Genomic DNA, 13,363 nt, shown 5'->3' with positions numbered 1-13,363 from the left:
AAAAAAATGTACACTGTAAAAAAGAATGTCTCCCTTCCTGTAACATAAGAAAAATAGAAAATATGAGTCTAAAAGTGCATGCACAAAATTTCGAGAAGGTGAGAGCAATCCAAGAAGATAACTTCTCTGTTTCCTCTACATTTGGATCTAATACTACCTGGGGGGGGACAAAAGTGAACCTGCCTTACAAGTAATAAATATCCTCTAGGTTACTAACAGACTTAATTCCTGAAATAATTCAGTGAGATAGGTACTCTCATCCTTAGTTACAAATCAGGACAACAGAGGCAGAGAGAGGTTAGGTAACTTGCCCCAAATCACAGGGGCAAAATGGTCTGTAAATGGGACTCTGGGGCATGAGCCTCCACATTACCACATTGTCTGTCACCTAAGGTTCCCCGCCACTGAAGAGACTAGTGTGAGGCCCTCTCTTGTGTTATCAGACAAACCTCCCTCTGATTCTGCTCTTTAATTTATTCACCTTAAGAAAGTTACTAGCAAAATGGAAATAATAGAACCTTTCTCAGAGAACTGTTGTCAAGAGAAATTAAATTCCATTTCATCATATAGATATTTCTGTAATTCCAACTTGCCAAGGTACAGTTCTAAGTACTGAGGGCTACAGCATCAGTGGAAAAGACCAATTTTCTTCATGGAGTTTCTGTCTTTTTTTTTTTTTTTTAATTTTTTTTTCAACTTTTTTTTATTTATTTATTTTTTTTGGGACAGAGAGACAGAGCATGAACGGGGGAGGGGCAGAGAGAGAGAGAGAGACACAGAATCGGAAACAGGCTCCAGGCTCCGAGCCATCAGCCCAGAGCCTGACGCGGGGCTCGAACTCACGGACCGCGAGATCGTGACCTGGCTGAAGTCGGACGCTTAACCGACTGCGCCACCCAGGCGCCCCATGGAGTTTCTGTCTTAATAGAAGAGAAGCAGCAGCAACAAATGCACAAATTCCATGGACTGGAAAAGATTTGTCTGAATCCCCAAAACTTACAACTTTAGAGAAACATTAACCTCCGATCTCCTTCATTCTCAAGTTGTGTTTCTACTTTGCCGAGTTAGCCCTTTGGGGAAACATACCCACAGAGAGGAAGCATTTATGGTATTGAAAAAGAGGCATCCTCTCAGGAAACAAAATCAACAGTTCATATTTCAAGGTTTTTGGGAAAAGGTGGTTAACAACAGCTAAAAGAAACTTGAGTTAGCTCTATCAATTTCCCAACAAGTAGACTTTAAAAATCATTAGTGGACATAAGAAATGGTATTCATAAAGATAAAGGAGGCTATCAAAATCTCAAATTTGTGTGGGGTACCTAGGTGGCTCAGTCTGTTGAGTGCCTGACTTCAGCTCAGGTCATGATCTCCTGGCTCATGAGTTCGACCCTCAGGTCGGGCTCTGGGCTGATATCTCAGAGCCTGGAGCCTGCTTTCAATGCTGTGTCTCCCTCTCTCTCTCCCTCTGCCCCTCGACTGCTCACGCTCTGTCTCTGTCTCAAAAATAGATGAAACATTAAAAAAAATTTTTTTTAACCTCAAACTTGTGTGAATCTTTTAACATGACCTCAAATACATAAAGCAAAAATTCGTATAACTTAAAAGAAGAAACACATGTATCATCACTACAAAAGACTTCGACATAGTGTTAGCAATTCATCAAGAAGCTGTTACGGACATGGAAAATAAGTAAAAATATTGATTACATAGACAGAATTGTATTTCACATATTTAGCATACCACACTCAACGATGAAGATTTATATTTAAGTACAAATTAAATATTTACTAACATTGGCAGTATGTCATAATGTAGGAATCAACAAACTGCAAAGAATTTAAATTATTTAAAGTATGCTGACTAACCATAGTGAAAGTTAGGAATTACTTAAAACCAGAACAAGAACATGCAAGTGCACAAAAGAAACTTCCTAATTTCCTGGAAATTAAATATTTCTCTAAAAGATGCAAGAAACAAAGAAAAATTGAAACAAATTATAAAACTTGGAATTAAAACATTCCAACATTTGTGAGGAAAGAACATTTGTGAGACATAGCTAAAAAGCAAGATTTAGAGACCTGTTTGTAGCTTTATTTTTGAGACTTAGAGTAATAATTTGTTGTGCTATTTTGTAATACTTTAATCCTAAAGTCAATTCACTTATTTTATTTAAACAATTTACTGGGGCAGCTGGGTGGCTCAGTTGATTAAGTGTGCAACTTCAGCTCAGGTCGTGATCTCATGGTTCATGGGTTTGAGCCCCGCATCAGGATCTGTGCAGACAGCTCAGAGCCTGGAGCCTGCTTCTGATTTTGCATCTCCCTCTCTCTCTCTGGCTCCCCATCCCTGGCCTGTGTGTGTGCGTGCACACACTCTCTCTCTCTCTCTCTCAAAAAATTAACAAACATTAAAAACAAATTTAAACAATTTATATTAAAAATAAAGATTTCACCCATTTCTCCCACCCTAAAACCCCTGACTCCGGCAACCACTAATCTGTTCCACCTATTAGGTTTTTTTGTTTACTTGTTTGTTTTAAGACTCTACATTAAGAGACATCATACATGGGTGCCTGGGTGGCTCAGCTGGATGAGCATCTGGCCCTTGATTTTGGCTCAAGTCAAAATCTCATGGTTCGTGGAATCGAACCCTGCATCAGGCTCTAGGGTGACAGTGTGAAGCCTGCTTCGGGTTCTCTATCTCCCTCTCTCTCAGCCCCTCTTTCACTTTCTCTCTCTCTCTCTCTCTCCCAAAATAAACAAACATTAAAAAAAAAATCATACAGCATTTGTCTTTCTCTGATTTACTTCACTTAGCATAATGCCCTTGAAGTTCATCCATTTTCACTCATGAAGAAAATAAGAGAGGATCCAAAAAATAAAAACAGAAATTAAAGAAATTTACATGTAATACCACAGAAATACTAAGGATCATAAAAGCCTACTACAAATAATTATACACTAAATTAGACAACTCAGAAGAAATGGATACATTCCTAGACACATACAACCTACCAAGACTGAATCATGATGAAATAGAAAAATTTAACAGATTACTAGTAAAGAGATTGAATCAGCATTCAAAAATTTCCCAACAAATTAAATTCCAGGACCAGAAGCCTTCACTGGTGAATTCTACCAAACATTTAAAAAAGAATAAATGCAAATTCTTCTCAAACTCTACTGAAAACACAGAGAGGAGGGAACTCATCCAAACTCATTTGAACAGACTGATTACTAGTAAGGAGATTAAACAGTATTCAAAAACCTCCCAACAAATTACAGTCCAAGACCAGAAAGCCTCACTTGTGATTCTACATAACATTTAAAGAAGAATAAATACCAATCCTTCTCAAACTCTTCCAAAAATACAGAAGAGGAGGGAACTCATCCAAATTCATTTTATGAGGCCAGTGATTATGACACCAAAATCAGACAAGGATATGACAAGAAATGAAAATTATAGGCTGGCATTCCTTAAAAACAGATATGCAAAAATCCTTAACAAAATATTAGCAAAATGAATTCAACTATTTAAATAATCATATACCCTGACCAAGTAAGATTTATTCCAGAGATGCAGGGATGATTCACCATCTGCAAATCAGTTAATGCGATACACCGCATTAACAAAATGTAGGATAAAAACTGCATGGTCATCTCTTTTTTTTTTCCAGATAGAACCATGGAGGATGGTAGAGAGAAGAAAAAGAAGGTTCCTGCTATGCCAGAAACCCTTAAGAAAAAGGGAAGGGATTTCACAGAGTTGAAGATCAAGTGTCTGAGAAGGAAGTATGCCCAAAAGATGCCTCAAAAGGAGATGAAGAAGCTCATCTGTGAAAAAGCTAAGCGTCACCACAAGGAACATAGGCAAATGTACACAACTGAGATTCAACTGGCTAGGATGGCAAGAAAAGCCGGCAACCTCTATGTACTTGGGGAACCCCAATTGGCATTTGTCATCAGGACCTTACAGCTATCAATAGTGTTGAGTCCAAAGGTTCAAAAGGTGTTGCACCTTCTTCACCTTCACCAGATTTTCAATGGCACCTGTGTTAAGTTCAAAGAGGCTTCAGTCAACATGCTAAGGATTATGGAACCATACAGAGCACTGGGGTACCCAAACATGTAGTGAGTGAATGAATTGATTTACAAGTGTGGTTATGGCAAAATCAACAAGAAGCCAATTTCCCTGACAAATAACACATTGATTGCATGATGTCTTGGTAAAAACGGCATCATCTGCACAGAGGACCTGATTCATAAGATCTATACGTTAAAAAAACATATCAAGGGGCGCCTGGGCAGCGCAGTCGGTTAAGCGTCCGACTTCAGCCAGGTCACGATCTCGCCGTCGGTGAGTTCGAGCCCCGCGTCGGGCTCTGGGCTGATGGCTCGGAGCCTGGAGCCTGTTTCCGATTCTGTGTCTCCCTCTCTCTCTGCCCCTCCCCCGTTCATGCTCTGTCTCTCTCTGTCCCAAAAATAAATAAAAAATAAATAAAAATAAATAAATAAATAAATAAATAAAATAAATAAAATAAAAAAACATATCAAAAAAGCAAACAACTTCTTATGGTCCTTCAAGTTATCTTCTCCTTGTGGGGGAATAAAGAAAAAGACCACTCATTTTGTAGAAGGTAAAGATGCTGGCACAGGGAAGATCAGACCAGTAAGATTATTAGGATGAACTGAGGTATCTGCTATGATTATTTTTATAATCTGGTCAGCTAATCAACAACTACTTTTAAATTGAAAAAAAAAAAAAGACCTATAAATCATCTCAATAAAAAAAGAACATGACAAAATTCAACATCTATTTATGATAAAAATTCTCAACCAAATGGGTATAAAGAGAGAACTTATATCAACATAATAAACACCATATATGAAAAGTCCACAGCTTACATCATATTCAGAAGTAAAAAGCTGAGAAAGTTTTCCTGTAAGATCAGGAACATATTTGCAACTTTAAATGCCCATATAGGAAAACAGAAAGCTTAAGAATAAATTATGTATGCTTTTCTTTCAAGAAGTTGGAAAGAGAAAAGTGAATCAAATCTAAAAATATAAAAGAAAAATCAATAAAATATAATTCAAACATTCAAAAATAGAAACCCTAAACTTTTTTTTTTTAATTGTTTGTTATTTTTGTGAGAGAGACAGACAGAGAGCAAGCAGGGAATGGGCAAGCAGAAAGAGGTAGACACAGAATCCGAAGCAGGCTCCAGGCTCTGAGCACCCAGGACACAGCGCGACGTGGGGCTCAAACTCACTGACTGCAAAATCATGATCTGAGTTGTATTAGACCACCCAACCGACTGAGCCACCCAGGAGCCACTAAACCCTAAACCTTTGAAAATACTAATAAAATTAACCCCTAGCAAAACAAAGTAAGGAAAAAGTATTAGAATGAATAAAACAACAAAATCAGAGATGACAAAAGGTAATATACTAATATTTACACTGTTTCTAGCTGCATCAAAAAAGATGAGTGATTATAAACAACTTTTTAGTTGTAAATTAGAATATTTGAATGAATTGCAAAAATTCATCAAATAAAACTACAGGAAGATGAAAACACACAGAGAGCCTGAATTACTTGGTATCAAGTAAAGAAATTAAATCCACTATTAAAAACATTCTTACAAAAATGACCCCAGGTCTAGATGACTTCATCAGTGAATTCTCTGAAATATTAAAGATATAGATAATACTAGTGTTACACAAGACTCTGTGTAATAACAGAAAAAGAAAATTCCCCAATATATTTTAAGAAATTAGAATAATATTGATACCAAAACATGATAAATGCATTGTAAGAAAGGAAAAGTACTACAGAATCTTTCTCAAGAATATAGACAAAAATCCTAAATAAAATATAAATAAGTCCTATTCGGCGATAATGAAAAAGAAAAAAACAAGACAGTAGACCATTGCGACTTACTCCATGAATGAAACCTGGTTTAGTAACAAATCACTAGGACTGATCACATCAACAGAAAAATAAGGAATAAGTCAAGTGTTTTCACAAACACAGTAGAAGAATTTCATAAAAGTCACCACTCATTTATGTTTTTTTTTCTAGAAACTCTCTTGCCAAACTAGAAATAAAAGGGAATTTACCTCATAAACAATATCAACAAATTCTTCCAAGAGTGGCAAAGTAATAAAAATTGAGGCATAACCGATTACATACTGCATGATTCCATGTGTGTAAGTATAAAAGCAGGTAAAAATATGTGGTTTGAAGTCAAGAGGTTACTATTCCAAAATGAGGACTTCTGACTTGTTGATAATATTGGTGTTATTGAATAGACAGATTTCTGTTTATAAAAATTAAGCTGTACACTTATGATACACACTTTCCTGTATGCATATTATACTTCAACAATCAGGAGATAAGAATGAGACAATGATGCTCATCATCATCACTTCTCTTCAGTATTTACTGGAAATCCCAGCCCATGTAGTAAGGAAGAAGAAAAAAAAAGCATTAAGAATTGGAAAAGAATAAAAATATTAAAAAGTGACATAAGTGTGCACTTAGAATATGTAAGACAATGTTTAGAATAAATTTAGAACTAGTACACAAATTAAGCAACTTCACTCGATACAAGACCAAGGAACTAAATTTTATGTCTCATAGCCACAACAGGAATTTAGATTTAAAAATGAAATAACTGGGGCACCTGGGTGGCTCAGTTGGTTAAGCATGCGACTTGGGGCTAGGTCATGAGTTCACTGTTCCCAAGCTCAAGCCCTGCAAGGGGCTCTGTGCTGAGAGCTCAGAACCTGGAGCCTGCTTCATATTTTGTGTCTCCTTTTCTCTCTGCCCCTCCCCCACTCACACTAGGTCTCTCTCTTTCAAAACTAAACTCTAAAAAAAATAAAAAATAAATAAAAATGAAATAGTTTATAATAGCATTCAAAGTCAAATATTTTTTTAATCTTCATTTTTGAGTGAGAGAGAGAGAATGTGAGTTGGGTAGGTGCAGAGAGAAAGTTAAGTAGAGGGTCCGAAGCAGACTCCAGGCTCTGAGTTGTCAGCACAGAGCCTGACGTGGGGGTCAAAACAACGGGCAGCAAGATCATGTATGAACTGAGCCAAAGTCAGATGCTTAACCAACTGAGCCATGAAGGTACCCCTCAAAGTCAATATTTAGAAGTAAATCTAGAAAACGTGTGAAAACTACACTAATAATTAAATAGCATTATTGAGAAATATTAAACAAGAGCTAAATAAATGAAGAAATATATTATGTTTTTGGTTACACGACTCAATAATGTATGACCACCAATTCTCTCAAAATTTATCTATAGACTTAATAAAACCCTGTCTCTACACTAGTTTCCAATGATCTTCATCTCTTGATATTCATACACCTTTGTAATGGTCTCCCACATTACACCTGGGTTGGTTTGTGTGCTCAACAGAATGCCATAGAGGTGACTGTGTCACTTCAAAGATTACCTTATCAAAGACTCTACAGCTTCCATCTTGGTCCCTTTTTCTTTAATTATTTCTCTTGGATCGCTTGCTTTGAGGACAACAATCAACCACACCTTGAGATCACTCAAGCACCCCTATAGAGAGGCCCAGCTAACAGTGATCCTTAGCAAAAGTGGAGTAAAAGTGTTAAATCTGGAGATGATTCATCTTTCGGCAATAAATCAGTAGTATTCCCCATTTAAATGTCAGAAGTTTTAGTGGAAATCAGACGATCCTAATATAGAAATGCAAAGGGCCAAGAATAACCAAAGAAATCTTCAAAAAGAACAAATCTTGAGTACTAACATTACCAAACGTCAAGACTCATTATAAAACTGTATGAAGACAATGTGGGATAGGCACAAGGACAGATTTTTCCAACTGAAAAGAATGGACAGTGCACTAATTTGTCTATACATTCTGTCACCTAATTTATGACAAAAAAAAAAAAAAAAACAACTCTGCAGTGCAATGGGAAAAAGTGGTCTTGTCTAAAAGTGGTATTAGATAAATTAGATGTTCTTATGAAATAATTGTACCTAGATTCATCTACCATTCACAGAAGAAAGAGGAAGGGAGGTAGGAAGGAAGAAAGGAAGGAAGGCAGGAAGGAAGGGAGGGAGGGAGGGAGGGAGGGAGGGAATTCCAGGTCAACTGCTGATCTAAATGTAAAAGTCAAAACAAATATTTTAGAATAAAGTATGAAACATCCTTATGAACATAGAGTTAGTAAATATTTTTTAAACAAGGGACAAAAAAGGCTGTTTATAGACTGAAAATTAATTGGACCACATTAATGTGATCTTAAGATCAAATATTCAAGTATTTTGCTCATTAAAAGACAACAAAAATAAAAACACATACTGTAGTGATTGACATTTGCATGACACATACCCAAAGGACTTAAATGCATCTTATATAAGTATCTCCTATGTATCAACCCAACTAAAAACTTATGCCAAAGACTTCATACTTCACAGAAGGGAATATCCTAGTGGTCAGAATGCAGGTGAAAAGGGACACAATATTTTTTTTCCAAAGGAAATAAAAACCACAATTCATTTATCATTCTACTTCTATTAGAAGGGCTAAAACCAATTTTTAAAAAATTAATACCCAGTGTTGCAAAGGATGTGGAGTAATGGAGATGTCAAAAATTCCTACTGAGTGTGTGAATTCGTGCAGTTATTTTGGAAAATTCTGGGGTCAGCTGCAAAAGCCTGCTCGAGCCAGCCATTCTCTCAGCATCCACTCAGTAGAAAGGCATGCACGTAGTTCCATGCAGTAAGGAGAGCTAACATTCCACAACTAGGAAAAGATATGGATGACGCTCACTAACACGATATTGATGAACAGAGCTAGACACAAAGAGGTGCATGCAGTCTAAGTCCACTCACACACACAAAAATTTTAAATGCTAATCTAATCTATGTGAGAAGTCAGAAGAATGGTTACTCCTGCATGACAGGGCGGGGGGCGGGAAGGGCTTTAGCTGAAGTTTAACTGAAAATGTTCATTTTATGAAAATTGAGCTACATGCTTATGATATATGCAGTTTTCTGAATGTATATTATACCTCAAGAGCAGTGTGTGAAAGAAAATAGAAAGTTAGAAACTATCAAATAGATTATGATTTTCATTCAATGAAAATCCACATAAATTCCTTCAGTTTCACTCAAAACTGAAAAAAAAGAAAAAAATGCATTGGTACTTGTAATTGAAAATATGGACTCATACCTTGTATTATTACCCTCAATTTTTTACCTTATTTTTAGAGCCCTGCATTGAGTTGCATGCTGACAGCAAGGAGCCTGCTTGGAATTCTCTCTCCCTCTCTCTCTCTGCCCCTCCCCTACTTGCTCTCTTTCTCAAAATAAATAAACTTAAAAAAAAAAAAAAGATAAATGATTAGTTCCAAAAAAAGCTTGTATTGAGTCTACTTAACAAAAACATAATTAGTGTGAAATAAAATTATGTCTCTCCTTGTAAATTTTCAACAGTTCTTTACTACCTAAAGTTTTTTTTTTTTTTTACATTTAAAAAATAGTTCACAAATGACCTTCATCTGTGTTCGTGGTATTAATTCCCTCTACTCTTTATTTCATTCATTTGTACATTAAGTAACCAGTGATTGAGGACTTATTATGCCCTAGACACTATCTTAGAAGTTATCTCCATAGAGACTAAATAAGCAAGTCCCTTCATCCAGTGAAATTGCAATACATAGAAATGATTTATAATAAGGAAAAACTATGCACATGGGGTCAACACTCTTCATCCCCATGCCAACCACTCACCCACAGCTAAGGGAAGAAATTCACAAAATGTTCTTGTTGCCCTCCACCCCATTATATGCAGCTGAAACTAAGACATATTGCAAAATGAATTCTATTCTAATGATTCTGGTGGTAGGTACTGAGTCAAAAGCTATTGTTAGCTATCTTTATTCTTACTCTAAATACACTCCAAAGTGTGATATAATGTAAAAAAAAAAAAAAAAAAAGTGTGCTACCTAATACAAGCAAAAAATTTGAGAAATTACCCAATGGATTATGGTCTTCATTCACTGGAACTCCACATCAATCCTAATACAAAAAAAAAGTCATTTTGGACCTCAAGTTATCCAAGAGGTATCCCTTAAGACTAAGCTTCAGGACATGTCAACTTATCTTGTACCATATTATTTTTAAGTAATTCCTCCTGGACTGTCATCCTGGGCTGCTAAAAGAAAATAGTGTAGTCTGGGCAGCTTGAACAACAGATATTTATTTTCTCACAGTTCCAGAGGCTAGAAGTCTAATATTAGGGTGCAAGTATGGTCAGGTTCTCATGATAGCTCTCTTCCTGGCCTGCAACTGGCCACCTTCTCTGTGGGTCATGAAAGGTAAAGATTTTCCTCTCCTTCTCTCTCTTCTTCTTCTAAGGCCTCTAGTCTTATAGGTTTAAGATCCTACCATAATGACCTCATTTAACTAATTCCTAAAAACCGTACCTCCAAGTACAGTGTTATTAACATCAGTCACATTCTGAATTAGAACTTCAGCATATGAATTTTTGAGGAGACACAATTCTGTCCCAAAGCAATTATACGTTGTTAAGTTTACAGTCCAGAAATAAAGCCAAGGTGATAAATGATGGCAGCAGTCTAACTATATTCAGGTTTTAAGAAGCTAATGAACCCAACTGTTAGTTACCTTTGACAACTACTTAGAAATAAACTATCCTTTATAAAGAGAATGTTTTATTAGATAACCTCTGGAGACAGGGCCAATTGATCTTGGCTTTAGTTTTTTTGTTTTTTAACGTTTATTCATTTTTGACAGAAATAGACAGAGCACAAGTGTGGGAGGGGCAGAGAGAGATGGAAACACAGAATCTGAAGCAGGCTCCAGGAGCTGAATTGTCAGCACAGAGCCTGATGCACGGCTTGAACTCACAGACCTCGAGGTCATGACCTGAGCTGAAGTCAGACACTTACCTGACTGAGCCACCCAGGTGCCCCTTGGCTTTAGTTTTGATCAAAACATCCCGGAGCTTGGTTAAAATTTAGATAGGGTCCTTTGAGACTGGAGTCCTCTAACATCCTTTTTTTTTCCTTTAGAGAACTGAAGTTTTCTTACTTTGGAACACTAAACTAAGTCTTCTTAATTTAGAAAACCTGCTTTTGCAAATTTGTTCTCTGCCCCTTTGAGGTATAAATCTTCCAGTCTCCTGTCAGTTTTATAAGCCAGGAATGTCTTGTCAAAGACCTAGAAGCCAATCCCTTTGAAAGAGAATCATCCAGAAAGGCAGTGTACCAGTTGGTGGGTAGAGCTTAATTTCCATAATCAACTGGCAAACACAGTTAAGCCTAATAACCCTAACAAACCTGCTACTAATGCATCCTCCATTAGTTTTTCACTAGCTCACCCCAGTGCTTAAAATCTCTCCAGCTTTTTGAGCAGACTCCAGTTCAATCTCTCTCCCCTACTGCAATTTCAATTTCTCCCCTACTCTATTTCCATAATCTTGAATAAAGTTTTGCTTGCTTATTTAACTGATCCAGTCCAGTTTTTCTTTGAGAGTTCTAAATAAAGAATAATCTGTAAGATAATAATAATAACCTGTAATAAATAAATATACCATACTAAATCCTATATTCTTACCTTGCTGAGGAGTACATTTTACAGCTGTCAGAAGTATAAAAACCTCTAACTTATTTTTAGCCAAAAGGAAAATGAGGCAAGAATGAGAACAAGACAGATGAGAGAAAGGATGCCACTGAGCTTCAGTTTTCTCCTTTGCTTTGAGAAGGAAGAGCTAATTAACCAATTATGCTAGAATGGCTAAGCAGATAATTTTACTCCGAGATCAGAAGAGCCAAGAGACTAGAACTGTTTTTTTTTCTTTTTAAAGTTTATTTATTTTGAGAGGTGAGCATATAGGCGTGAGCAGGGGAGGGGCAGAGAAAAGAAGAGAGAGAGAATCCCAAGTAGGCTCTGCACTGTCAGCAGTGAGTCCCACGTGGGACTCAATCTCACAAACCATGAGATGATGACCTAAGCTGAAATCAAGAGTCAGATGCTTTTTATCACTAAGCCACTCAGGTGCTCCGTAAGACATGGTTCTTTATACGGTCTATTAACTATAACCTAAATATACCTATTGTTCTAATTTTAATATTAGATTTTTAAAAATAGAATTATTTGAAAAAGGAAAATAAGTCTTATTAGCTTTTCTACTAAGGATATTTATTAATTAAAAAAAACTAAAAATGTCATGCTCTTAGTTTTTGTGTTTTTTATCAAAGGTTTTTAAGTTGTTTGATTACTATTATTTATTTCAAAGGACTTTGCTGACTGAAAATATTGCTTTTTTTCTCCTGCTCTAAATATTGTCCCAACACCAGAAACATACATTTACTTCTCCAAAAGGGGAAAAAATGACAGTAACGAAACAGAGATAGACTTAAAATAATAACATATTGCTTTAATCTTATTGTCTCATTATTCACCGTCATATAACAACAGACAAAAAAGCTTCAAGTTAAATCTAAGAAATACAACAAACCAGTAACTTATAATTCTCTTAAGGGATAGCAATAGCTGAGAAGCTTTTTATATTTTAAACAAAAATATAAATCTAACAAGAGAATGATTTACAAAATGTTTCTGCAAAGTATTATTCAGTAAATTATCTACACAATCTCACATTTGTCATAAGACTTGGCTATTTCCTTAACCATGTTTAAATGCTGTCTTGACAAACAATCTTCCTTTCCAAACTGCCTTTTTTTATCAGGTTTCATTTTGGCGGTGAGGTATTTCTCATTTGCTCTTTCATAAAAAAGCTGTATTCTAGCTCTTTTCATTGATCTATAGACATCTTAGGTCAAATAAATTATTTCACCTGCTGTGCTTTTAGTTTTTAAATTGTCATTTGGCATAGTTTTCCAGTTAAATTATTAAAAATTACATGCCCCCAAAGTCCCTCAATGTGAGTCCACATAATCAATGCATATTTACAGAAAACACTCATTAACTCCAGATTTATGTTTTCGTATAGATTTTTTTAAGTCCTTCAACTGCCTGACAAGAAGACCAACCATAATTTTTCTAATATTTATTTCCATTTTGCTTTGCAGAAGGAAGGTACCCAGGTATATGTTAGAGTGAATTGACTTTGTTACATCTTATTTCCCAAATATTTTCTCAGCAACACTGAGACTATTCATTCAGTGGTTTTCTGTATAGGGATTCTGCAGTTAAATTATTTTTAGATGAAATCATAAGCACAAGTTGCTAATGGAAATTATTCAGAAATGCAAAAAATACTATCATTTGATTAGAAAATTTCCTGAAAAGTATTTCAGCATTGAAGTTAGTGGTTGGCAATG

General features: G+C 35.9%; 1 pseudogene; it reads left to right on the top strand.

Annotated features, from left to right (window-relative positions):
* Positions 1 to 3,684: 3,684 nt before the first annotated feature.
* On the top strand, positions 3,685 to 4,691 carry LOC131508414 (large ribosomal subunit protein uL30-like; annotated as a pseudogene).
* Positions 4,692 to 13,363: the final 8,672 nt, after the last annotated feature.

Source organism: Neofelis nebulosa, chromosome 4, assembly GCF_028018385.1.
Source record: "Neofelis nebulosa isolate mNeoNeb1 chromosome 4, mNeoNeb1.pri, whole genome shotgun sequence".
Classification (NCBI taxonomy): Eukaryota; Metazoa; Chordata; class Mammalia; order Carnivora; family Felidae; genus Neofelis; species Neofelis nebulosa.
Note: the sequence above shows the minus strand (reverse complement) of the source record. Positions and strands in the feature narration are given on the sequence as shown.